General features: G+C 33.3%; 1 non-coding gene across 1 annotated transcript; it reads right to left on the bottom strand.

The window, feature by feature from the left end:
- Positions 1–204: 204 nt before the first annotated feature.
- On the bottom strand, positions 205–277 carry TRNAE-CUC (transfer RNA glutamic acid (anticodon CUC)). The gene has a single exon. It is a non-coding gene; the product is annotated as a tRNA-Glu (tRNA).
- Between the last annotated feature and the right edge of the window lie 24,174 nt (positions 278–24,451).

Raw genomic sequence — 24,451 nt, 5'->3', positions numbered from 1 at the left:
CAACAAATTCTTTGTTTGTTTTCTTATTGATCTGTGCCAACACCATCACTTCTAAACTCTTTTTATTGTTCTGTTGTTATATTTAGCGAATATTGTACTCGATAATTCACTGTTTCTTGTGGGATTGATATTCGTCCTTAGGGACAATTATTACTTTTGAAAAACGCGGTGCACTTGCCGTAAAAAGTCGTCAAGTTTTTGTGGTTCCGTTGCCGGGACATGAACCCGGGTCTCTCGGGTGAGAGCCGAGTATCCTGACCAACTAGACTACAACGGCGCCAAAAAAAACTTTTTACGGCAAGTGCACCGTGTTTGTCAGAAGTAATAATTGTCCCTAAGGACGGATATCGATCCCATAAGGAACAGTGGATTATCGAGTACAATATTCGCTAAATATAACAACAGAACAATAAAAAGAGTTTGAAGTGATGATGTTGGCACTGATCAATAAGAAAACAAACAAAGAATTAGTTGCTTCAATTGGAAAAATAGGGATTAGGTTTCATCTCTTTCACTCTCATGTATTTTGATTAGCATGTTAATATTAAGTTCTTCGATTGAAATTGATGCCCGTAGAAAATTTATTTATATCGATCTCTCGCATATAAAATTCTTAAGAATGTTTCCTAAATATCGATCTCTCGCATACTTATAAAAACTACTTAGAAATCACACTCAGACGTTAATGTCAATTAACATTTCAAGTCTATCTCTAGCACTCAAATATGCTAAGTATTGATGTTTAGGTCTGAACCCTAAAAATACCTCTCGGTCAGATTTAAGATTCTCAATTTGTCACAGAAAGTTAAAAGTAAAACAACAATACCAATAATCAATCAAGAACCGAATATTAATATATAAAATATCACCTTAATACATAAGAGTTTGAGCAGATTACTCTCAATCCCAAAGGATAGAATTAGTCACGCATACTTCTAGCACCTTCCATTCTCCCAATTGGGTTACAATTCACTCTATGGTGTTTTTCTCTCAATCTGGCACACTAGGGTTGAGCCTCTAGCCCTCTATTTATCCTAGTTTTCCAGGGTTAGGTTGCTTCCTGTGTCGCGCTAATGGGCTAAATGATAAAACATAAAAAAGCTCAATCTTTCTTTGCATATTTTTCCCATCTGGGACCTTTCGAATTTATCTTTTTAGCTCAAATTATTCTCCTTTATTCCAAATCTTCAATCTTCCTTAGAAATCTGCAATTAACACCAAATTTGGGAATAAAATGCTCTTATTCAAATAAAGCTCATAAAAATGTAAAAAGGTATAAATTCATAAATTAGGGATTATTTTATATGTAAATTAGCAATAAATCCTCATAAGTGCCTATATTTTAATATGAAATATTACTGAAATTAAGCACTTATCAGTAATCCACTAAGCAATCAAACCAGATTACAAACACCACACACCAAAGTAGTGACCTTGAACCCCTTAAGAAACACACTACCTTTGGCAAACCACACCAAGAGTATTGATCTTGAACACCTCAAGAACACACAAAACTCATTGGCAATACAACAACATAAATACATAAGATTGAGAAAGGATTACACCTAATCAAAGTACAATCTGAAAAGAATACAATTGCAATCCTATTCCACTCTCACTTGAAAATCAAAGGCTTGAAGTGAATCTTGAAAACTTGAGATCAAACATGTCAAACTGAATTTCTCAAAACTATTTCTTACCCTTTAGAAACATATAACAAACTATTAATACTTTCCAAAGATTGGTCAAAAAATTTAATGAAGGAGTGTATTCAGTTAGAAATCATTTAAGACAGATTCACCATTCAAAACAGAATTTTGTTAGGATTTTCAAAGAAACAACCGGTTGAAACCACGAAACAATCGATTGATTTGGTTTGACAATTAAGTCAACCAAGTCAAACAATTTTCAAAACACCTAAGAACAAAACAACTGGTTGATTCGGCAAAACAACAAGTTGGTTTTCACTTAGTTGGAAAAAACATTTAATATTAAAAGGTTTTAATTCAGACCAGGTTTAGATTCAACAAAAGAGTGGATCACACTTTAATCTACCCAGATCCCACCCACACACAGCAGCAACACTAGCCTTTCATCAAACACCTTGGATTTGGATTCTTCAAAGCTCTTGATCACTCTTGATCAACAATCTCCCCCTATTTGATGAAGACAAATCCCTTGTTGCTTGTGTTGATCTTGTTTGAATCTAAAACAGCACCTGCAAAACAGAAACTATGCAATCCATAGCATCTCTAATAGCAGGTTATGATGACACATCAACTAGTTTTCTACATAACCACAAGAGTAGAAAAACCAACCACAAACTATGCTAAAAACAATAAAAGTAAAACACCAGAGTTATAGCGGTTTTAAGACAACATATAAACCATATTCCCCCCTATTTGTCTTCAGAAATAGAATTAGGAAGAGATAAAAACATATTTAAGAAAGAGTTTGTGAATCAAGAATGCCTAACTCATTTCTTAAAAAGAAAAACCTGTCTTTTGGAAAAGGTTTTGTGAATATGTTAGCAAGTTGTAGTCTTGTTTCAATGAATTTCATCTCACAATCTATATTGTTCACATGATCCCTTATGAAGTGATGACGAATCTCAATGTGCATTGTTCTTGAATGCTAAATCTGATTTTTGGTGAGATTTATAGCACTTGTATTGTCACAAAGCAAAGGAACCTTGCTAATCTTCAAGCCCAAATCTTCTAGTTGTTGTTTGAGCCAAAGAATTTGTGCACAACAACTTCCAACAGCAATGTATTCAGCTTCTGCAGTGGAAAGAGCCTCACAAGCTTGTTTCTTTTTATGCCAAGAAATGAGACTTGATCCAAGAAGATGATAAGTGCCACTTGTGCTTTTTCGGTCCAGCTTACACCCTGCAAAATCAGAATCAGAATATCGAATTAAGTGTATAGGAGAGTGAGAAGGATACCACAAACCAACATTGGTTGTTCCTTTGAGATATTTGAGAATCCTTTTTGCAACCTTGAGATGTGATTCCTTTGGATTTGCTTGGAATCTCGCACAAAGACACACGACAAACATGATATCCGGTCTACTTGTTGTGAGATAGAATAAGGAACCAATCAATCCTCTATATTTGGTTTGATCTACCCCTTTTTCAGCCACATCAGCATCCATATAACAACTTGATGACATAGGTGTGCTAGCTTCTTTGCAACTTTCCATTTCAAATTTCTTTGCAATACTTTGATTGACATAGGAAAATTCCATCTTTGGATTGCTTGACTTGCAGTCCAAGAAAGAATGAAAGCTCCCACATCATAGACATTTCAAACTCATCTTGCATGACAGCCACAAATTCCTCACATAAACTATCTTTGGTAGCACCAAAAATGATGTCATCAACATAGATTTGGACCAAGATAATTTCAGAATTTGACTTCTTGATAAAGAGAGTCTTGTCAATCATCCCTCTCTTATAGCCATTGGATAAAAGAAAGTTACTAAGCCTCTCATACCATTGCCTTGGAGCTTGCTTAAGCCCATATAAGGCATGTATACATGGTTGGGATGTTGATGATCTTCAAAGCCCGGTGGTTGTTCAACATAGACTTCTTCATTGATGAATCCATTGAGGAAAGCACTCTTAACATCCATTTGAAACCGTTTGAATCCACTAATACAAGCAAAGGCCAACAACAACCTTACAGCTTCTAATCTTGCAACTGGAGCAAAGGTTTCACCATAATCAATTCCTTCTTGATTGTAACCTTTGGCAAATAGTCTTGCCTTGTTTCTAGTAATCACACCAGCCTCATCTAACTTGTTTCTGAATACCCATTTAGACCCAATGATGTTCATCTCATCTAACCTGGGAACTAGAAACCATACATCATTTCTAGTGAACTGATTCAGCTCTTCATGCATTGCAACCACCCATTTCTCATCATTAATAGCTTCTTCAATTTTCCTTGGTTCAACTTAAGAGACAAAAGTTGTGTGCCTGCAGAAGTTTGAGACAGTCCTTCGTGTAGAAACACCATCCTTTATCTGCCCAATGATGTTTTCCACTTACATATCCCTTGGAATTCTCCATTCTTTAGGCAACTCATCCTACTGAACAATTTCAACCGGTTGTTTCGATGAATCAATCAGTTGTTTTTCTGGACAGGATTCTGGCTTCTGCAAAATGATGTTCTGTTCATCCTCTTCTGTGCTGTTTTTCGAGGATTTCATATCTTTGTGATCAACTTCATCAAACACCACATGAATAGATTCTTCTACAATCATGAGTCTCTTGTTGTAGACCCTATAAGCATGACTATTTGAGGAATAGCCAATAAAGATGCCATTGTCATCTTTTTCATCAAACTTTTCTAGATTTTCTTTCCCATTATTCAAAACAAAACAGCTGCATCCAAACACTTTTAGGTGACTAATGTTTAGCTTCATTCCATTGAAGAGTTCATAAGGAGTTTTCTTCAAGATTGGCCTTATTAGCACTCTATTCATCACATAACAAGAGGTGCTAACATCATCAGCCCAAAAATATTTGGGTAGGGAGGATTCACTTAGCATGGTTCTTTCTAATTCTTCAAGAGATCTATTCTTTCTTTCCACTACTCCATTCCGTTGAGGAGTTCTTGGTTCAGAAAGTTGTGCAAGATCCCCATCTTTTCACAGAATTTGCTGAATTTCTCATTTTGAAATTCCCATCCATGATCACTCCTTATAGAACCAATGCTACTTCTTTTTGTGTTTTGTAGTCTTCTAACAAGCTTTTTGAAGGCAGAGAAAGCATCACTCTTTGATTCCAAGAAGAGTGTCCATGTGTACCTAGAAAAATCATCAACAATAACAAGAGCATAATAGTTACCACCAAGACTCATGGTTATTGAAGGACCAAACAAGTCCATGTGCAACAACTCAAAGGGTTTTGAAGATGAAACAACATTCTTTAATTTGAAGGAATGTTTGATTTGTTTCCCCTTTTGACATGCTTCACATATGTGGTCCTTCTCAAACTTGAGATTGGGTATCCCTATCACAAGATCTTTTGAAATCAATTTGTTCAAATGATTCATGTGAGTGTGGGCTATTCTTCTATGCCATAACCAAGATTCATTATGCTTAGAAAGAAGACAACCAATGGAACAAGAAAAAGAGATATCTAAGAGATAAACATTGTTGATTCTTTTACCAATCAACATTACTTCCTTTGAGTTGGGAAGGCAGATCTCACAGGAGTTTGGCTTGAAGATGACTTGATAACCCTTGTCACATAGTTGGCTAATGCTAAGCAGGTTGTGTTTTAGACCTTCCACATACAAGACATCATGAATTAATAAGTTGCTTTTGTCTCCTATAGAGCCTTTTCCAAGAATCCTTCCCTTGTTATCTCCATATGTCACATGCCCTTCTTGTTTGAAAGTGATGTTCACAAACTTAGATTTATCTCCAGTCATGTGTTTGGAACAACCACTATCCAGGTACCACAACTGCATTTTTTCCATCAAATATCCCTACAAAAGACAAATTCAAGTACCAAGATTTGGTCCCCTTACAAAAGTGGGTCCTTTTGTATTACATTTATCACTGGGAACTTCAGAGTCTTTGGGAATCCATCTCATAATACCTTTAGGAACAAAATATTTCCTAATTTTCTTGAATCTAACAGAGTGACCTCTCTTCATGCAATAAAAGCATGTAACAACCGGTTGTTTCGATTTTTCAATCGGTTGTTTTTCTGACAGTTTTGAAAATGACTTCGAAAACTTATCTTGCTTGCCCTATGGATTAAAACCTAATCTAGCTTTCCCAAAAACACAATTTTGAGATGCCAAGACATTCTCAAAGTTGGATTTACCTTTTGAAAGTTTATCCACAATTTTCACAAACAAGAGTGTCACACTTGTAAGAAGAGTTTTTGTAAAGCATTTAAAGATTTTCAAAATCAGTTTTTGAATTCTCCAACTCTTCTTCTAGTGCCTTGACTCTTTTTTTATGCCATCTGTTCAACCCTTTCAATCGGTTGTTTAAGAGAGCCAATTGGTTAGCTTCCTCGTGAGTTTCTTTAAAAGCTTGAAGCAATTGACTATAGTTTTCAGCATTTAAAGAAGTACAGGAACTTACACTACTTACATCATCTTCCTTTTTGGCCATCAAACACAGATTGAATCCTTTTTTATTTTGCTTTCTTTTCCTTCTTGCTTGACTTCTTGTCTTTGCTTTCTTTATTTCATTGATACTCTCATGAGCGGCTTTAAGTGTATCCCACATCTCCTTAGCAGATTCACACTCTGAGACCCTGAAAAACTCTTTAGAATTTAAGGCAGAGGTGATAATATTTTGTGCAATGCAATCAAACTTTGCTCTTTTATTTTCATCATCAGTCCATTGGGACCAAGGTTTTTCAATAAAAACATCATCCTTTTCAAACTTAGGAATAAAAAGGCCATTTTCAATAGCATCCCACATTCCTCTATCTAGAGATTCAACAAATATTTTTATTCTAACCTTCCAAAACTTATAGTTCAAACTACAAAACAAAGGTGGCATGTTAATTGAGGTACCCTCCCCAAAAGGTAGTTTTTCAGCTATAGAAAAAATATTTAGGATCAAAAACTTGAGTAACTAACTTAGCTCTTTATGACAATTGTTAAAATATATGGCCTTAAACAAGAAGGGGGGGGGGGTGAATTGATTATAAGAGATTTTCGAAAACTTTTGAAGGTTTAGTGAAACTCTGTGAAGAAATCCAGAAGAGGAATCAAGTTAGCCAAGAACACAATCTGTTTCAAAGCAAAACACAGAAAAACAATTGGTTGTTTATGTTAGAATATATGGCCTTAAATAAGAGGGGGGGTGAATTGTTTTTAAAGGATTTTCGCAAACTTTGAGTGTATAATGAAATTCAACGCTGAATTACAGAGAGAAGAATCAAGGAAACAAAGAACCAAAACTGTTTTAAGATGATATCAGAAAAACAATCGGTTGTTTATACCAAGAGCTACATCCAGTCCCCAAAAACCACTGGGTATTCCACTATGCAATCAAAACCAGATTACAAACACCACACACTAAAGTAGTGACATTGAACCCCTCAAGAAATACACTACCTTTGGCAAACCACACCAAGTATGTTGATCTTGAACACCTCAAGAACACACAACACTCATTGGCAACACAAATACAAAAATACAGTAATCAAGGAAGAAGGGAATAAAATACACCTGGGTATTACAAAGCTTAAAGTTCAGAATTACAACCCAATCCTATTCCACACACTTAAGAATGATCCAAAGCTCTTTCAAATCTTGGAAAAACTGTTTTGATAAACTCTTTCTTTTACTCCAAGATTAGGAGCGTAAAACCACCTTTATATAGACCAACCAAGTGGTCAAAATCATTTAATAAAGGAGCCAAGTTAGTTAGGATCATTTAAAACATATTAAAACCGCTTAACAGAATTCTGTTAAGGTTTGCAGGAAAACAATCGGTTGTTTTGTCGAAACAATCGATTGTTTTGGTTTGATAGCAAAGTCAACCAAGTTTTTCAAAAACAGCTAAGGTAAAACAACCTGTTGTTTTGAAAAACAACTTGTTGAATTTTTTACAACTTTTTAGAAAACACATCCTTTCAAAAGGTTAAAGATTCAAATGAACTTGGATCAACTTAAGGAGTGAATTAACAAGTTTCAAAAAACTAGACAACACACTCACCTAGCAACAAGGTCTTCAAGCTTTCCTCTTGGATTTGGAGACATCAAAGCATTTTGTTCAACAGTTTATACCAGTTAAAACTTAAAAAACTTCAAAACAGAATTTAAAGGAGTTTAAAGAAAGAGAAATGCACACAAGTAGTTTATACTGGTTCACTCTTACAACAAGAGCTACATCCAGTTCCCAGAAACCACTGGGTAATCCACCAAGCAATCAAACCAGATTACAAACACCACACACCAAAGTAGAGACCTTGAACCCCTCAAGAAACACACTACCTTTGGCAAACCACACCAAGAGTATTGATCTTGAACACCTCAAGAACACACAACACTCCTTGGCAATACAACAACAGAAATACAAAAGATTGAGAAAGGATTACACCTGATCAAAGTACAATATGAAAAGAATACAATTGCAATGATATTCCACTCTCACTTGAAAATCCAAACCTTGATGTGAATCTTGAAAACTTGAGATCAAATATGTCAAAATGAATTTCTCAAAATTGTTTCTTACCCTTTAGAAACATATAACAAACTATTTATACTTTCCAAAGATTGGTCAAAACATTTAATGAAGGAGTGTATTCAGTTAGAAATCATTTAAGACAAATTCACCATTCAAACCAGAATTCTGTTAGGATTTTCAAAGAAACAATCGGTTGAAACCACGAAACAACCGATTGATTTGGTTTGACAGTTAAGTCAACCAAGTCAAACAACTTTCAACCTTTTTCTAAACATCTAAGAATAAAAAACCGGTTGATTTGACAAAACAACAGGTTGTTTTTCACTTAGTTGGAAAAACATTTAATATCAAAAAGGTTTTAAATCACATCAGTTTTAGATTCAACAAAAGAGTGGATCACACTTTAATCTACCCAGATCCCACCCACACAACAACAACACCAACCTTTCATCAAACGCCTTGGATTTGGATTTTTCAAAGCTCTTGATCACTCTTGATCAACATGTCTGTTATTGATGGACTTATCTGTCAAGAAAAGATTGCTAAGGAGAAGTTTGATCATGCTCTTCAATGTCAATATTTTTTTTGGAAAGAAAGGGTCCAAGATGCTCTGGTTTAAAGACGGAAATAGAAATATTGTTTTTTCCATGTTGTGGTTAAGAGGAGAACTAATTCTAGTGGGATTTATCGCCCACGGATTGATTATTAGGTTATTGAGGATCCTCAACTCATTGAGGATCATATTTTGGATTTTTATAAAAAAAATTATGTTGAGTATGTTTCTAATGTCCAGGATATAGGTAATATGGAAGAATTTATCAGTACTTATATTCCTGATCTGGTTTTCTGTAAGCAGAATATGATGTTGATTAAATGCCCTGATTATTTGGAAATCAAGAATGTTGTTTTTAATCTTAATGGTAATAGTGCTCCTGGTCTTGAATGTTTTGGTGGTGTTTTCTATCATTCTTGTTGGGAAATTATTGGGATACATGTTTGCAAAGTTGTTCATCAGTTTTTTAAACAAAATTGGGTTCTTCCTGGAATGAACAACAATGTGGTATCTCTTATTCCTAAGATTCAAGGAGTCGAATCTAATAAAGATTACATGTCGATTGTTGTTGCTAATTTCAAATTTAAGATTATTTCCAAAATACTTGCGAATAGGCTTGCAATAGTGGTTGCTAGAATCATTTCTCTTAATCAATATGGGTTTGTGCAGGGTAGAAAGATTCAGGATTGTATTGGTATTGCTTCTGAAGCTATTAACATGCTTTCTAAAAAGGTTAGAGGAGGTAATGTGGCTTACAAAGTTGATATTCACAAAGCATTTGACACTCTAAGTTGGAAGTTTTTATTATTAGTTTGGACACGTTTTGGTTTTCATCCGTTGTTTGTCAGTTGGATTAGTACAATTCTCTGTTTAACTATGCTTTCTATCTGGATAGATGGTAGTTTGGTGAGTTTTTTTTCCTTGTAGTAGAGATGTCAGACAAGGAGATCCATTGTGTCCTTTACTTTTTGGTCTTGCAGAGGAAGTTCTCAGTAGATGTATCTCTAAGTTTGTGAATGATAAGAAGATTTTACATATGGCTAGTCTGCAAGGTTATGTCACTCCCTCTCATATTTTATATGTTGATGACATATTTTGTTTTTTTTTAAGAGTAATTTTTTCACCATGGATAATTCTACAAGATTTGTCACCAAAATTTAACGTCTTCTCGTGGTTGTTTACCTTTTACTTATTTAGGAGTGTCTATTTTTATTGGTGCTCCAAAGTGTCGATTTCTTCAACCTTTGGCTGATAAAGTTAATTGAAGCTAGCATCTTGGAAAGGTAAATCTCTTAGCATGATGGGTCGGATTTAGTTGGTTAATACGATGATTACTGGATTTCTTGTAGTCATGGTTGTTTACCTTTTACTTATTTAAGAGTGTCTATTTTTGTTGGTGCTCCAAAGTGTCAATTTCTTCAACCTTTGGTTGATAAAGTCAAATTGAAGCTAACATCTTGGAAAGGTAAATCTCTTAGCATGACAGGCGATACTCAATTGGTTAATAAGGTGATTACTAGATTTCTAGCTTATTGCTTTAATATGTATAAGTGGCATGTTTCCCTTCTTAAGCAAGTTGAGCAGTGGTGTAGAAATTTTATTTGGGCTGGTGATATTCTGAAAAAAGGCATAGCTACAGTTAATTAGTCTAAGATTTGTTCTCCTCTTGAGAATGGAGGTTTGAAGATTATTAACCTTCATCATGAAAATAACGTGTATCTTCTTAAGCTTGCTTGGAACTTTCCTTATAACAACAAACCTTGGTCTTTTCTCCTAAAAGTTATAGTTCTTAAATCAAAATATAAGCTTAGAATTGTTTATAGATCCTCATCTATTTGGCCTGAAATTAAGTAGTTTTATGACACTATTCTTGATCATACTTCTTGGATTGTTGGTACAGGTACTTTTATTAATTTCTAGAATGATAAATGGTGTTCTACTGCTTCTTTAGCAAATATTGCAGTGTTATCTAATGATGTTAGTATTTCGGATACAGTCTCTTAGTTTTGGACTAGTTGTGATTGGAATATTTCCTTGTCTTTACAATACATGCCTCATTTTTTTAATCATATCATGGTTAGGGAGGAAAAAAATATTTCTAATTGGATTCTAAATGAGTCTAGCCGTTTCACTCTTAAATTGGCTATGACTTTTTTCTTGAAAGCAGGAGTTCCCTGTGGTTGGGGTAAATTCATTTAGTCTTCATAACTCTAGTACTCTAGAAAGTTTTTCATATGTGACTTCCTACATATCAGCATATAAAGAATAAAGGTTTGCATGTATGTTCTATGTGTACGCTTTGTGAAAAAATGAGGAATATATTCAACATTTATTTTTTGAATGTTCTAATGCTTTGCATATTTGGATTTGGGTTCGACAGATTTTTCTTACTTCTCATTTCTCTAATAGGGATGATCTTCTTTCTTTTATCAAGAGTGATGGTAGTCCTTTGGTTAAATTGATTAAGCTTGTTGTGATAACTTTTTCTATTTACATTATATGGCGTATGAGGAATTATGCTAGATTTCAAGATAAGATTGATGTTTCTATGGCTATTTCGGTAATTAAATATTTAACTTGTCTAGTGAGAGGTTTGTCTAAAGCTTCGATAAAGAGAGATATGTTGGATTTCAACGTAATTAAGTTTTTTGGTATTAATACTAGTATTGGTAAAGTTCTTCATCCTTTTCCTATTAGATGGGAGTTCCTTTCACCAGGCTAAGTTAAAATTAACATTGATGGGGCTGTTAAGGGATATCCTGGTCTTGCTACTTGTGGAGGTATTTTTTGTGGGAGTATGGGAGAGTTAATTGGTGCTTTCTCTGCGTTTCTTGAAGTTTAGACTGCTATAGTTGTTGAGTTTTATGAAATTATGCATGCTATGGAGGAAGCTGAAAAGATGGGGCTTACTAATGTATGACTTGAATGTGATTCTGCCTTGGTTTGTGTTGCATTTACTGCTAGAACTAATGTTCTGTGGGTGCTTCGTAAACGATGAAATACTTGTCTTAATTATTGTGAGAAAATTAGGTTTAGGGTTACTCATATTTTTCGTGAAGAGATTGCATGTGCTGATAAGTTGGCTAATTTAGGATTTATTCATAGATAATCATTTCATTGGGGTAATAGGCTTCGATCTAGTTTGTTCTTAGAATTCTTTATGAATAGGCATAGTCTACCTATGTATCGTTATTGTTTTAACATATGGATTTTGGTCTAGTCCCCCATATTTTTATTTTATTTTATTTTTTTAATAATACTTTTTTCATGTGATGGCAGATGATTGTTGTTACTTGAGGTGTCAGCCTAGCTAAGATGTCAAGTTGCATAGTGATGCCTAACATGAAAGCTTTTTATAAAAAGAAACCATCTAGCCTAAGACGTTCACATCAGACTTTTCATGCATCTTCGTCTTCATTAAACTTGATGTTGCTGAGGTGTTTTCTTTAGCTAAGTCTTAGCAAATAAGTTGTTAGATTGTCTACTCCATGTAACCACTAACTCGTCTGTTGTAAGAAGAATGGACCATCTACTATGACTATAAATCTAAGATTTAATAGAAATAATTGTTAAGGCCCAAATAAACCCAAGTACAAGAATCTTATTTAAAGCAATGAATTTATTCATAATTGTAGTGCAAGAAAGCCATGATTAGCTTCCAAGTTTTCTTATATACTAATATACCTGGTTGCACAAGCTTGGAGTGCATCCATACTAGAGGGTGGATCAACATACAAAGAGTCCAGGAAAGTTCTGTTCAAAGTCTTATTAAAAGAGAATGCATGGACATGGATAGAAATCGAAATATTAGTGGATGCTTTGGCGAACGGGGTCTTATATTGTCGTTGGGGCTTAACATCTCCTTCAATGACGTGTTAGAGTGAGGCTGAGCATGCAAAAATCAGTTTGCAATTAGGAAATTAAGCTAAGAACCTTGCAACTAAGGTATCAAATGAGTTGATGGAATTCTGAGGCAAAGAGTAGTACCATTCCAGGACTAGTCCTTTAAAAGTAGTGGTTAAAAATTAACAATGTACTCTTAAATCTTAAAAAAAAGTTGACTTGGTGAGATAGGCCTTAACATATTGCTCTAGGTATGAGGAGTTGTCGTACTTCTCAATAGACGACCACTTCCATTTGTTAAAGAGTCATACTTTCATGACTTCATGCGATAACATCCTCTTCTTCTAGCATTATTCAATTTGATTTGAATTTTTGTATGGAGTTGTGGAAGCTATTAAAAATGGATGAAGAATAATCTGGATTTGAACTGGAGAAAATGGGTATGGGAGAGTGAGAGGAGAGGCCAACTCACTAGGAAGAAGTCTATAAGAGACTACACAAGAGACTACCCTAGAGAGAGCTCAAGAATAAGTGTTGATGGTCAAACTTGTGTAGCATAACTCTTCTCATTCAAGTTGAATTTTACATGAGTTAAGGATAGTTATTTCAATTTTACTAAAAAATTCAAATATTTGAATTCAAAAATAAACCCTAGATTTAGAAGAGCCAAAGAGATAATGTCATGTGGCTAGTCACACTCACCATGCCTTCTCACATGTGTAACATGCATCTTCTCTTGTGTTCTGCCTCTTGGTGCCCAAGCTTGTGTTTGACCAGCCTATGGTTTCCTTTGGGCCAAATGAAGCCCAATTGAAATCCTAGGTAGGTTTAAAACCCTAACCCTAACTTTAATCTATCATAGGTGAAAATACAAGACCAAAAATCCTACTCTACTTGGCCTAAATACATGACCCAGTTTATTTAACAATTACAAACTTAAATAAATCTTATTCTACTCTAAACATTTATTTATTTATTTTAAACTAAAGTTTGGCCCAAAAATGATGATGATGTTTTATCCCTACTGAAGCCAACTGAGTTATAGTCTTCTTTGTAGTCTCTGATCAAGACTCTAGTCTTCTTTTATGTATGGAGATCTCTCTGAGATACTCTTTGCAAACCTTCTTCTTAGAGTTGTCCTCTTCATTGGGTCTACAAAAGATAGAAAAAAAAAAATCAATTAGACCCATATGTGCTAGTAAATTCCTAAACAAATCTCTAAGTCTCCATCCTCCATATGCTATGAATGTTGTACCTAGATGAATTTTCATCATATCTTCCTCTTAAAAAGGATTTGTCTTGGATTTGCATTGTTCTAAAGAACAACCTTGTTATTTATTTCACAACCTATTATAATAATAAAATAATATTTCAAATAAATATAATTAAAATATTAATTTATTTAGTTATTAAGTGAATGTTTGAATGGTATCACACCACTCAAACGAAACCCAGTCACCAAGGAAAAAGAATCTGCATTCTCCCAAATCATCAAAATATCATGATTTGGAATTCAAGATTATGGCATCATATCTCTATTACCCATATTTAAAATTTATGGAGTTAATATTATTTATTCATAAAAATTGAAGATAAAATGATATGCTATAATTCAAATCATTTAGATTGTTTTGAAAACTAATTTTATTATAACAACCAAAACGATATTTAGTAATTATTTAGATTTAAATATTAATTTAAGTTCAAAAGTTTATAAATACAATTTAATTCTTTAAAAAATATTTACTCAATTTTTTTACTTATTTATAACTATTTTTCTAAATTTAAACGTCAAAAAAATCTTCTTCAAGTCATCTTCCGGTATTTTCAGAACTAGACTTCTTAAAAAAAACTCTCTCATTCCACCTTAGACTGTTTCAGCTTAATTTAAAAAAAAAACACAATTTCAAAAAATAACAATTAATCATACAAATTAGAGATGAATAATCAAATCAAATTAAAACAAAATAAAATAAATTTTAAAATGTCAAACCAAAGAAAGTGACAGGAGTAGTTGGGAAGTTCTTGGTGGGAAATTTGCACGTTCTAATGATGCTTCCATTTTTCAATTTTTTTTAGTTCAAAACACTAAGTGTTCCCACACGTTAATTTTCAATTTTGCATGACTTCTTTCGTCGGCAAATTAAAAAATGAAAATCATGCACAATATGCAAGTATTTATTGGTACAACTTGATTTCAACGTTTCAAACTTGCGTATGATCTACATATTATATATTAGTATTTACTTGACCAAAATCTCACGTATCTAATGTGTCTTGTTGTGTTGTTAATAATACTCCTCATACAACACGACACTTCTTTTTAAGGTACGATATTAGTCATTGTTCTACTCTTGGCGTCATGAATCTGCCAACAAAATTAATGTTGTCCACTTTCAATGTAGCTGAACTTGAGAAAAATTATAACTGTACCAAAAAAATATATAATAGAAGTGTATGAGTACTATAAACATTTCTGAGAAATTTACAGTATTAGGAAAGTTTCGTATGTGCTATCAGAATATTCACTCTATCAAGTAAATATCAGCATGAAAAATATATCCTTTTTTACGTTTCATTACCTAGATCACTAATCACAATATTTACAAAACAAAATAATGTTAAATGGGTCTTAAAACCTAAAGTTAGTAACTTTTGTCTAATAAAAGCTTAAAGTGCTAAATTGAGGTTACAAATTTTACGTTTTTTTTTATATTATATTGATGTTAGAGTACCGTTTTCTTTAAAAAAAAGTACGTTTAATTAAAATTGTAATTAAAATGATAAAAGGGTTTTTACGTTACTATTTAATAGCCAAGATGTATAGTATTTTTCAAAGTTATTTCTAAACAAGAATGTCGCTAAAAGTTGTTAAAATAGATATAATAAAAAGTAAATTAAGCTACACAAAAGCGAACATTAAAATTATATTTTATACTAAAAAATTATATGATAGTATTGATTTAATCGATGCAAAATTTATTATAAAAATATTAATATAAATAAAATACGAGAATAGTGTTGTGTGAACTTAATCAACCGTAATAAAATAATATTTTATTATTAGTAGTGCTAGCTTAATCGATATTTTAATTGTTCCGTTACGTTAATATAGTCTGCTTAGAAGTCGAGGTCAATATCAGTTTAAATACATATTTCTTCCTTAACTTATTGAGGTGCTTTTTAAGGACAAAATTGTGACACAGCACCGATCGTCAAAGCGAACAATACCTTGGATGCGGTAATTGACCCTAGTGATGCTATCTCTCGAACTTGAGGTTGGAACATTGGCGCCATCTGTGGGAATTGTAAATTCTTTTCCGCGGATCATAAACTCTTTCCCTTAGCCCTCGGCTGAGGGGCTTGTTCCAGTACAGCCAATATAGTCTCACATCGCTTAGGAGTCGAGGTCAAGGGAAATTTAAATATACCTTACTCCCTTAACCCACTGAGGTGCCTTTTAAGGACAAAACCGTGATGGAGCACCGACCTCTAAAGTAGACAATACCTCAGATGCGGTGATTGACCCTAGCAATGCTATCTCTCGGACTTGAGGTCGAAACATTAATGTAAGAAAAAAAAAGATTAATAAATTTATCACATGTGTAAAACCTAATAGGAAGTCATGTGCTTTTATTTTCTACCTTTCCCTCTTTTCTGTAATCCCTAACTTTGAGCTCCCTTAATTCTCTCATTCCTACTGCTATTGGTTATATATGAGGTTAGACTATCACAAACCTAGTAAGTATTTTCCCAAACCTTACAAATTGGATGTTAGTTTGAAGCCTCATTCATGACGTGGAAGTGAAATTATATGCAATACATGGTGGGGAGGAGGGTGGGTGTTTGGACTAAGAGTTGTGGCATGGAGGTCAAACTCTCTTCATTGCCTTAAAGGTGAAGCTTTCTATTTTAATGCTTGTGATCATTTTTAATAGAATCACTTTGCTTTGACCATGGTGTTTTTAGTTGGGTCTTTATTGACTTCTTTCACCCTTCCTTCCACATCGACTTTAGATAAGATTGAGTTATCTTATGAGTCAATTTTGTAAGATTGAGTTACGCTTAAATTGCACTTCTTAAGGTGGTATTATAGTCTATCTTAACGAGGGTTTATTGGGCTTATCAGATCACCTGCTATTGGGCCACTATCGAACAAGTTGGAGAGTCTCGGCGTGAGGGGGTGTGTTAGAGATCCCACATCGACTAGAGATAAATGCCATTTCATAGTATTGTTTTGTAAGATTGAGTTTGACTTAAAGTTCATTTCTTAAGAATTGTAGTGAAGGGCATGACATCTAGTTGGTGTCATGATTAAATGATTTTAATGATTATTAGTTATCAAAAGCTTTGGTTTTCCTTTTGATTAATATGTTATGAGGAGAATAAATTGCTACATTTTCCTAGGATATTTGTGTTGTGTTGAACAAGATGCTTTGATGTCTCCAAATCCAAGAGGAAAGCTTGAAGACCTTGTTGTTGGGTGTGTGTGTGTTGTCTAGTTGTTTGAAACTTGTTAATTCACTCCTTAAGATGATCCAAGTTCATTTGAATCTTTAACCTTTTGAAAAGATGTGTTTTCTAAAAAGCTGTCAAAATTTCAACAAGTTGTTTTTTGAAACAACAGGTTGTTTTACCTTAGTAGTTTTTGAAAAAGGTTGAAAGTTGTTTGACTTGGTTGAATTTGCTGTTAAACCAAATCAATCGATTGTTTCGTCAAAACAATCGATTGTTTTCCTGTGAACCTTAACATAATTCTGTTAAGTGATTTTAATATGTTTTAAATGATCCTATCTAACTTGGCTTCTTTATTAAATGTTTTTGACCACTTGGTTGGTCTATATAAAGGAGGTTTTACGCTCCTAATCTTGGAGTAAGAGAAAGAATTTATCAAAACAGTTTTCCAAGATTTGAAAGAGCTTTGGATCATTCTTAAGTGTGTGGAATAGGATTGGGTTGTAATTCTGGACTTTAAGCTTTGTAATACCCAGGTGTATTCTATTCCCTTCTTCCTTGATTATTGTATTTCTGTAGTTGTGTTGCCAATGAGTGTTATGTGTTCTTGAGGTGTTCAAGATTAATATTTTTGGTGTGGTTTGCCAAAGGTAGTGTGTTTCTTAAGGGGTTCAAGGTCACTACTTTGGTGTGTGATGTGTGTAATCTGGTTTTGATTGCATAGTGGATTACCCAGTGGTTTATGGGGACTGGATGTAGCTCTTGGTGTAAGAGTGAACCAGTATAAATCTGTTTGTGTGATTCTCTTTTTCTCTGATCTCACATATTTATTTTAAGTTGTTTTTTATTAACTGCTGATAAAAACAACCGATTGTTTCGACAAAACAACCGATTGTTTTTCTGATATCATCTTAAAACAATTTTGGGTATTTGTTTCCTTGATTCTTTTCTTTGTAATTCAGCATTGATTTTCATTATACCTTCAAAGTTTGCGAAAATCCCTCTTAAACAATTCACCCCCCCCCCTTTTGTTTAAGGCCATAAATTCTTAAGAATTGTAGTGAAGGGCATGACATCTAGTTGGTGTCATGATTAAATGATTTTAATGATTATTAGTTATCAAAAGCCTTGGTTTTCCTTTTGATTAATATGTTATGAGGAGAATAAATTGCTACATTTTCCTAAGATATTTGTGTTGAAGATAGGCTTTGATGTCTCCAAATCCAAGTGGATTGCTTGAAGACTCTTCTGCTGCTTGTGTGTGTGTGTTTTGTATTGTTTGAATTTTTTTAATCCATTCATAGTTATGATCCAAGGTTGCTTGATTCAAGTTCTTTTGAAAAAGATGTTTTCTAAATAAAGTGGAAAATCAACCTGTTGAATTGTCGTTTCAACTTGTTGTTTTACACTTAGTTATTTTTAAAAGAATTTGAAAAAGCTTTAAATCGGTTGACCTTGCTTTCAACCGATTGTTTCGTGTTTTCAATCGATTGATTTTTTAAAATCCTTAACAAACTTTTGTTAAAGTAGTTTAATCTGTTTTAATAGTTTTAAAAATGATTTGACTCTTGCATTAAATGTTTTTAACAACTAATTGGAGTTTAAATAATCAGTTTTACGCTCCTGGTTAGTGATTCAGATTATCTCTTTCAAATCTGTTTTCCAAGATTGCTTCAAGCTTTGGGTTCTTTCTAAGAGTGGAATAGGATTGCTTTGTAATTTTCATTTTTCAATTTGTGATTGAACTAGGTGTTATCATTCCTTTTCTCTCTTGACTATTGTATTTCTGTAAGAACTGTTGTTGTGCATATCCAAAGGCTGTTATGTGATATGTGGTGTTGTTTGCCAAATGTGGTGTGTATTCTTGAAGGGTTCAAGATCACCATTTTGGTGTGTGTTGTGTAATCAAGGTGTTTGAGTGCTTAGTGAAATTCTCAAAGGTTTCTGAGGACTGGATGTAGCTCTTGGTAAAGAGTGAACCAGTATAAAACTTTTTGTGTTGATCTTTCTATCCCTTATCTCATTTAAATATGTTATGCTTTGATTTTAATAACTGTTGATAAAACAATTGATTGTTTTGCAAAACCAACCAGTTGATTTTCTGAAATCATATTAGAAATAGATTTTGTTTTAGGCTGAACTGATTTCTCCTTCAGTGATTTCTCATTGGCTTTCAATCTACCTTTCAAATATTTGCAAAAATCTTTCATAAACAATTCACATATAAGTTCATTTGAGTGACCTCTTGAAATTACAATTCTTTAAGTGATTGTTTAAGCTAAATAAGTTCATAAGTAATTGAGGTCATAACTCTATATTTTACTTCTGCACTAGATCTCACCAAAAACTTTTTTTCTTTCTCTTCCAAGAGATCAAGTTATCACCAATGGAGACACAATATCTAAAAATTGATCTTCTATTTGATGAAGATCCTGTCTAATCAACATCTGAATAATAAACAACTTTAGTATGATTATTCGAACCATATAACAAACCTTTTTATGTGAGTTGATTTTAGATTGCCACATTTTAGAGGTTCCTCTTTTGTTTATGATTTTTGAGATTAACAATTTAAGGTGAGAACCCAAAGAAGATCCCCACTGGACACGAACTTAACTAAGTGGTTAAATAAGTGTGAAGGTTCACTTCTAGAGGGCAAAGACAAAAACACAATATGGTGATTATGATGATGAAAGTAAATTGCAGAAATGGAAGGAACATAAGATGAAGAAAGGCAAGTGATAACCAAAATTAAAAGACAAGCATGATATCATAAAGAGGAATGGAATGGATGGCGCAAAAAGAAAGATAAAAAGAGGAAGGGGTGAAAAAAGCTTATGGAAGAAGAAGGGTTGTCACGCCACTCGGAGAAAGGAGGCACTCCAAGATGAGTGGTGAAAGAGCCGCCACTTGAAGTGCTCACACACTCAAGATAAGACCCACTATGAGAACTCTCAAGTCTCACAAAAACACTCATGTAGAGTTTCTTTACTATCCAAATTCAATGTGTCAATACATGAGGCAAGGCACCCTTTAGAGGGAGGGGTGCCTTGGTGGGAAAGATGGGTGAAGGGTAAGAATGGAAAGGGAGAGGGGTGGCCTAGGATGTTGACCAGGATCAAAGTCGCCCCTTAGGCACAACTTCTAGAAGGTAGGTTAACCTTCCTAAACCTAGGTGCCTTGTCTTGAAAAGGTGGGCTTGGCACAAGCCCATTTTACTAAGTACACTCTCATTTATGCTATGTGAACCTACTCTAGCTTATTCTTATATTTAGATCCCAAAGTGGGCCCAATTTATTTACATAACTTCTCTTTGTGGGAAGACAAGAAGAAAGAACTTCAGATATTTTGGTTTATATCTGGTTCTTCTTCTGCTGATGCTCTCTCGAGGTTTGGTGAGGCCTGACTTTGTATACTGAGATGAATGACTTTTTTGTGGAGTTCTTGAGGTGTCCTTAGTCATCGACTGGTTGTTGTGGTTTGTATTACCTTTTCCAAGAGAGCCTTTAATGTACTTCAATAGACGAATGCATGCATTCCAAATATCTTCACATGGGGAATTAAGAAATTAACTCGCCATTGCGAAAGAAATATTAGGACGAGTAATAGTAAGATAGTTCAATTTTTCAACTAATCTTATTTACTTCTTAGGATCTGATAGAGGCTCTCCCTGATTGGGTTGAGGTTTGACATTGAGATCCATGGGTGTATCAACAAATTTTGAATTCATCAACCTAGTTTCATCCAAAATATCCAATGCATATTTTCTTTGAGAGATAACAATACCAGTATTGGATTTTGGTACCTCAATCCCCAAGAAATATATGAGTTTGCCAAGATCTTTAATCTAAAATTGTTGACAAAGATTTTGTTTTACCTATGAGATGTCATGGTGATCACTGCCTGTAAGAACAATGTCATCAACATATACTATGAGATAGATACACCCAACACTCAAGTGAAGGTAAAAAAATTGAATGATCTGCTTCACTGCGAGTCATACCAAATTGCTAAAAAACATTGCTAAATTTTTCAAACACAACCTATCATCTGAATTACTTACGATGCGGTTAGCTATGCTCTGACCTTCTTCAAATGTGTAATTCCCTAATGGTCTTTGGCCAACTCTCTTCCATTTATCATGCTGGGAAGGACGAGTTATAATGCTCATATTTGAGTGCCTAATGGAATGAGAGCATGATGCCTCTTTTATGATTTTTTGTTCCAATTTATCATAGTCCCCTTGAGACAGTTTGTGGGGGTGAGCATTCTTTTTCTGAATGTCATGTGCAACTTTCCTCTTAGCCTACTAGATACAATAATCAAATAATTACATTACAAGGTAATTAAATTCTTAACCAACATATGATATCACTCAATGCACCATAAATATAACAACTAGTAAGGTCAATCATAAAACCCCTCCATCATGTCCTAGCATATGAAATCCATTTTGTCCTTAATTAATCATTGTTTGGGACGTTATATGTAACCTGTGAAATAAATATCAATTATATATGTTTATAATAAATCAAATAAATTAAGATTTTTTACAATGATACTTTGCCAAATTTGGTTCTTCATCTGAGAGTCAACTCTCTCAACCTAGTTCCTTGCCTACCCTTTTTTGGGTAGATGAATGACTCTTGTTCCCACCTTGTGAATGAGGGGAGATATTAGATGGATCAAACATATCTTTGTTATAATTATTAGATTGTAAATTAAAATTAGTAAATAAAAATAAACATATAGTTCATAAGATATAAAGGATAAACATAAATAAATTTTGTACATTGTCAATTTGGAACGTTCTCTATAATGCTCCATGATGATAATCATGTGTGGCATACATATCATCTACTTCATTATCAACATTCAAGGTTGGCATATTTGTAGAGAAAGATGGAGTCTCACTAATATCAAGTATTAAATAATCTTTCTCATCGGTACTATGCATGGTTCTTCCTTGGAGAACCACTAACCATCGTTTGTTAGTGGGATTAGTAACATCAAACACTTATTTTTTCTGAGATGTCATGATGAATGACTCTTCAATATAACCTACATTTTCTAGGTCAACCAAGGTAAAACCTAGATCATCGATCTTGATACCACTATTAATGTCAACCCACTTACGTTTAAAAATAAGTACTCTAAAACAGATGTAGTTTATCACCCAAATGTCTTCAATTAATCCTTTGAACTTGAGAAACACATTAATTTAGCTACCATAATTACTCCACTATTTTTGCATGGAATTTTTTTTCATCTTTAGAGTTTTTATAAAATGAATAATTGTTTATATCATACCCACTCCAACATATGACATCAAAGTTTATGACATGCTATTGTTGGTAAATTATCTTAAATATTAGAAATTGATAGATAATGGTGCACATTACTTTTAAGTAGAATCTCAAGTTTATGTGTCTTGTAGTTTATTGTAAAGTTGAAGTAGGAAGCATAAACATCTTTATGGATGATGAATAGGGTAAAGTTTGAGGGACTGGAATATTGGTAAAGAGGTCAAGTGGTGTAGTTTCCACTAAAACAAACATGCACAAAATATGAATTAATTATAAAGAGTACAAAGAGAGAAATTATAATGATATAGGTCTGTTTATTGAAGAATTGTCTTCTTGAAAACAAATGTTCTTAGCTATTTTATAAGAATTTCAACATCACATAATTTGTTATAACTAACTAACCACCAAAACAAAATTGATTTATTTCTTTTGCGAAGGTTGAAGGATATATCAACTAAAGATATTTTAGAAGAAGTATTCAACATGGATGGACTAAAATGGGTCTCAACCATAGCAAGAAAGAAACAAAACAAGGTAAAATTCAAAACAAAAAAATTGAATTAGGAACTAGGATTCTAAAATTGTAAAATTGAATTTTATAAGATCTCATAAAATAACATCACACTCTTAAGGCACTTAGGATTCTAAAAAAATAGTTGTATTCATTAACCGAGTGTAACATTCAAAGAGGAGGAACTCCTATTACAGAGTGGAGTTTGGATACCTTTTACAGATGAAAAGAAAATAAGTGCAAAGCATTCAAGTTCTTGGACATTTACCTATGATGAGGATATGTGGAGGAAATTCAACTTTTACATGATGTTGGAGTTAGGTGCATGATAAGTGTTAATTTTACTTGTCAAAATGCTAATTTAGACACCTAAATGGAGTGAATTGCATTGAAAACTCATAAAATAGTAAACCACCCACTTAGAAATATAGTGTAATTGAAATTTTATGACTTTATGAGAATTATGGTTGATTTTTTTCAGAACACAAAAGTAAAAACAATGGTATGCTAAAATAAAAAAGATCCAGTGAGTGCTAAGAAAATTCAAGGAAGAGAAGGTTCAAAGGGAACACCTCAATAAGCTGAGTGACATGACTCAGTGTTGTGTATAGCTACTCCATAGAGGACTACAATTAAAGTTCAGAATCTGTTGAGAGAGCCAATGAAAGTTGAACATAATATAAACTATGAGGCCAAGAAAGGTCATATGTTGAGCTCAAGCACAAAAAGCTTAAGTGCAAAAGATTATTTTAGATGAAGAATCTTAATTCACTGAGCGGATTAGCCTGGCGCCGAGAGAAATCAATGGAATAGGAACATATGCCTCAACAAGTATAAATAGAAGCTTAAAGTTAGTTTTAGGGCATCGAGAGCGAGACATTGAGAAAAGGAAAGTGAAACTGATTCAAATATTCAAAATTGTCTTAACTGCTAGCTACTTAGGATCTTATTATATTTTATTAATCATTATGAGTAGCTAAATCAATGTTTGTTGAAATTGAATGACAATGTAACTCAGATGTATTATTTTGATTAATATATACAAGTATGTTTCAATCCTATCTTATTTAATTTTATGATTAACGCTTAATAAGTGAGGAATCATTATTATTTACATTAGAACATGATTGATATTGGAAAATACTTTCATTTTATGAACCAAATCAAATCAGCCAAGGAATTCAACTACTGAGAACATAGTTGTTGTAGTTGGCTATTATTGTTCCAAGATTAATGCACAAATCAAATGATTATAACTCAAAGGATTGATTATGGTGATTTGCTTTCTAGATAACCAAGATTAAGGGATTAACTTGGTTTGGTCTTAAGGAACAAAGGAATTGTAATATTATATATATATATATATATATATATATCATTAAATGCATATTAGTTTCAACATTTATTCAATCCAACCTCTTTATCGTATTTGGAAATAATTAATTTTATTGTTACCTTTAACCATCCTTCAAATATTGTGTAGTTCATGTGTCAAATGTATGCATTGTGCTTTATGGAAGAAGTAGCATCTCCCCAATCTTATAGGATACGATAACCCTTTATCAACTATATTATAGTTGACTCGATTCACTTGCTAAAAAAAATCATAACAGT

This window comes from Phaseolus vulgaris, chromosome 11 (genome assembly GCF_051622355.1).
Source record: "Phaseolus vulgaris cultivar YP4 chromosome 11, ASM5162235v1, whole genome shotgun sequence".
In the NCBI taxonomy this organism is placed as follows: domain Eukaryota; kingdom Viridiplantae; phylum Streptophyta; class Magnoliopsida; order Fabales; family Fabaceae; genus Phaseolus; species Phaseolus vulgaris.
This window is presented reverse-complemented; position numbering and strand designations above follow the sequence as displayed.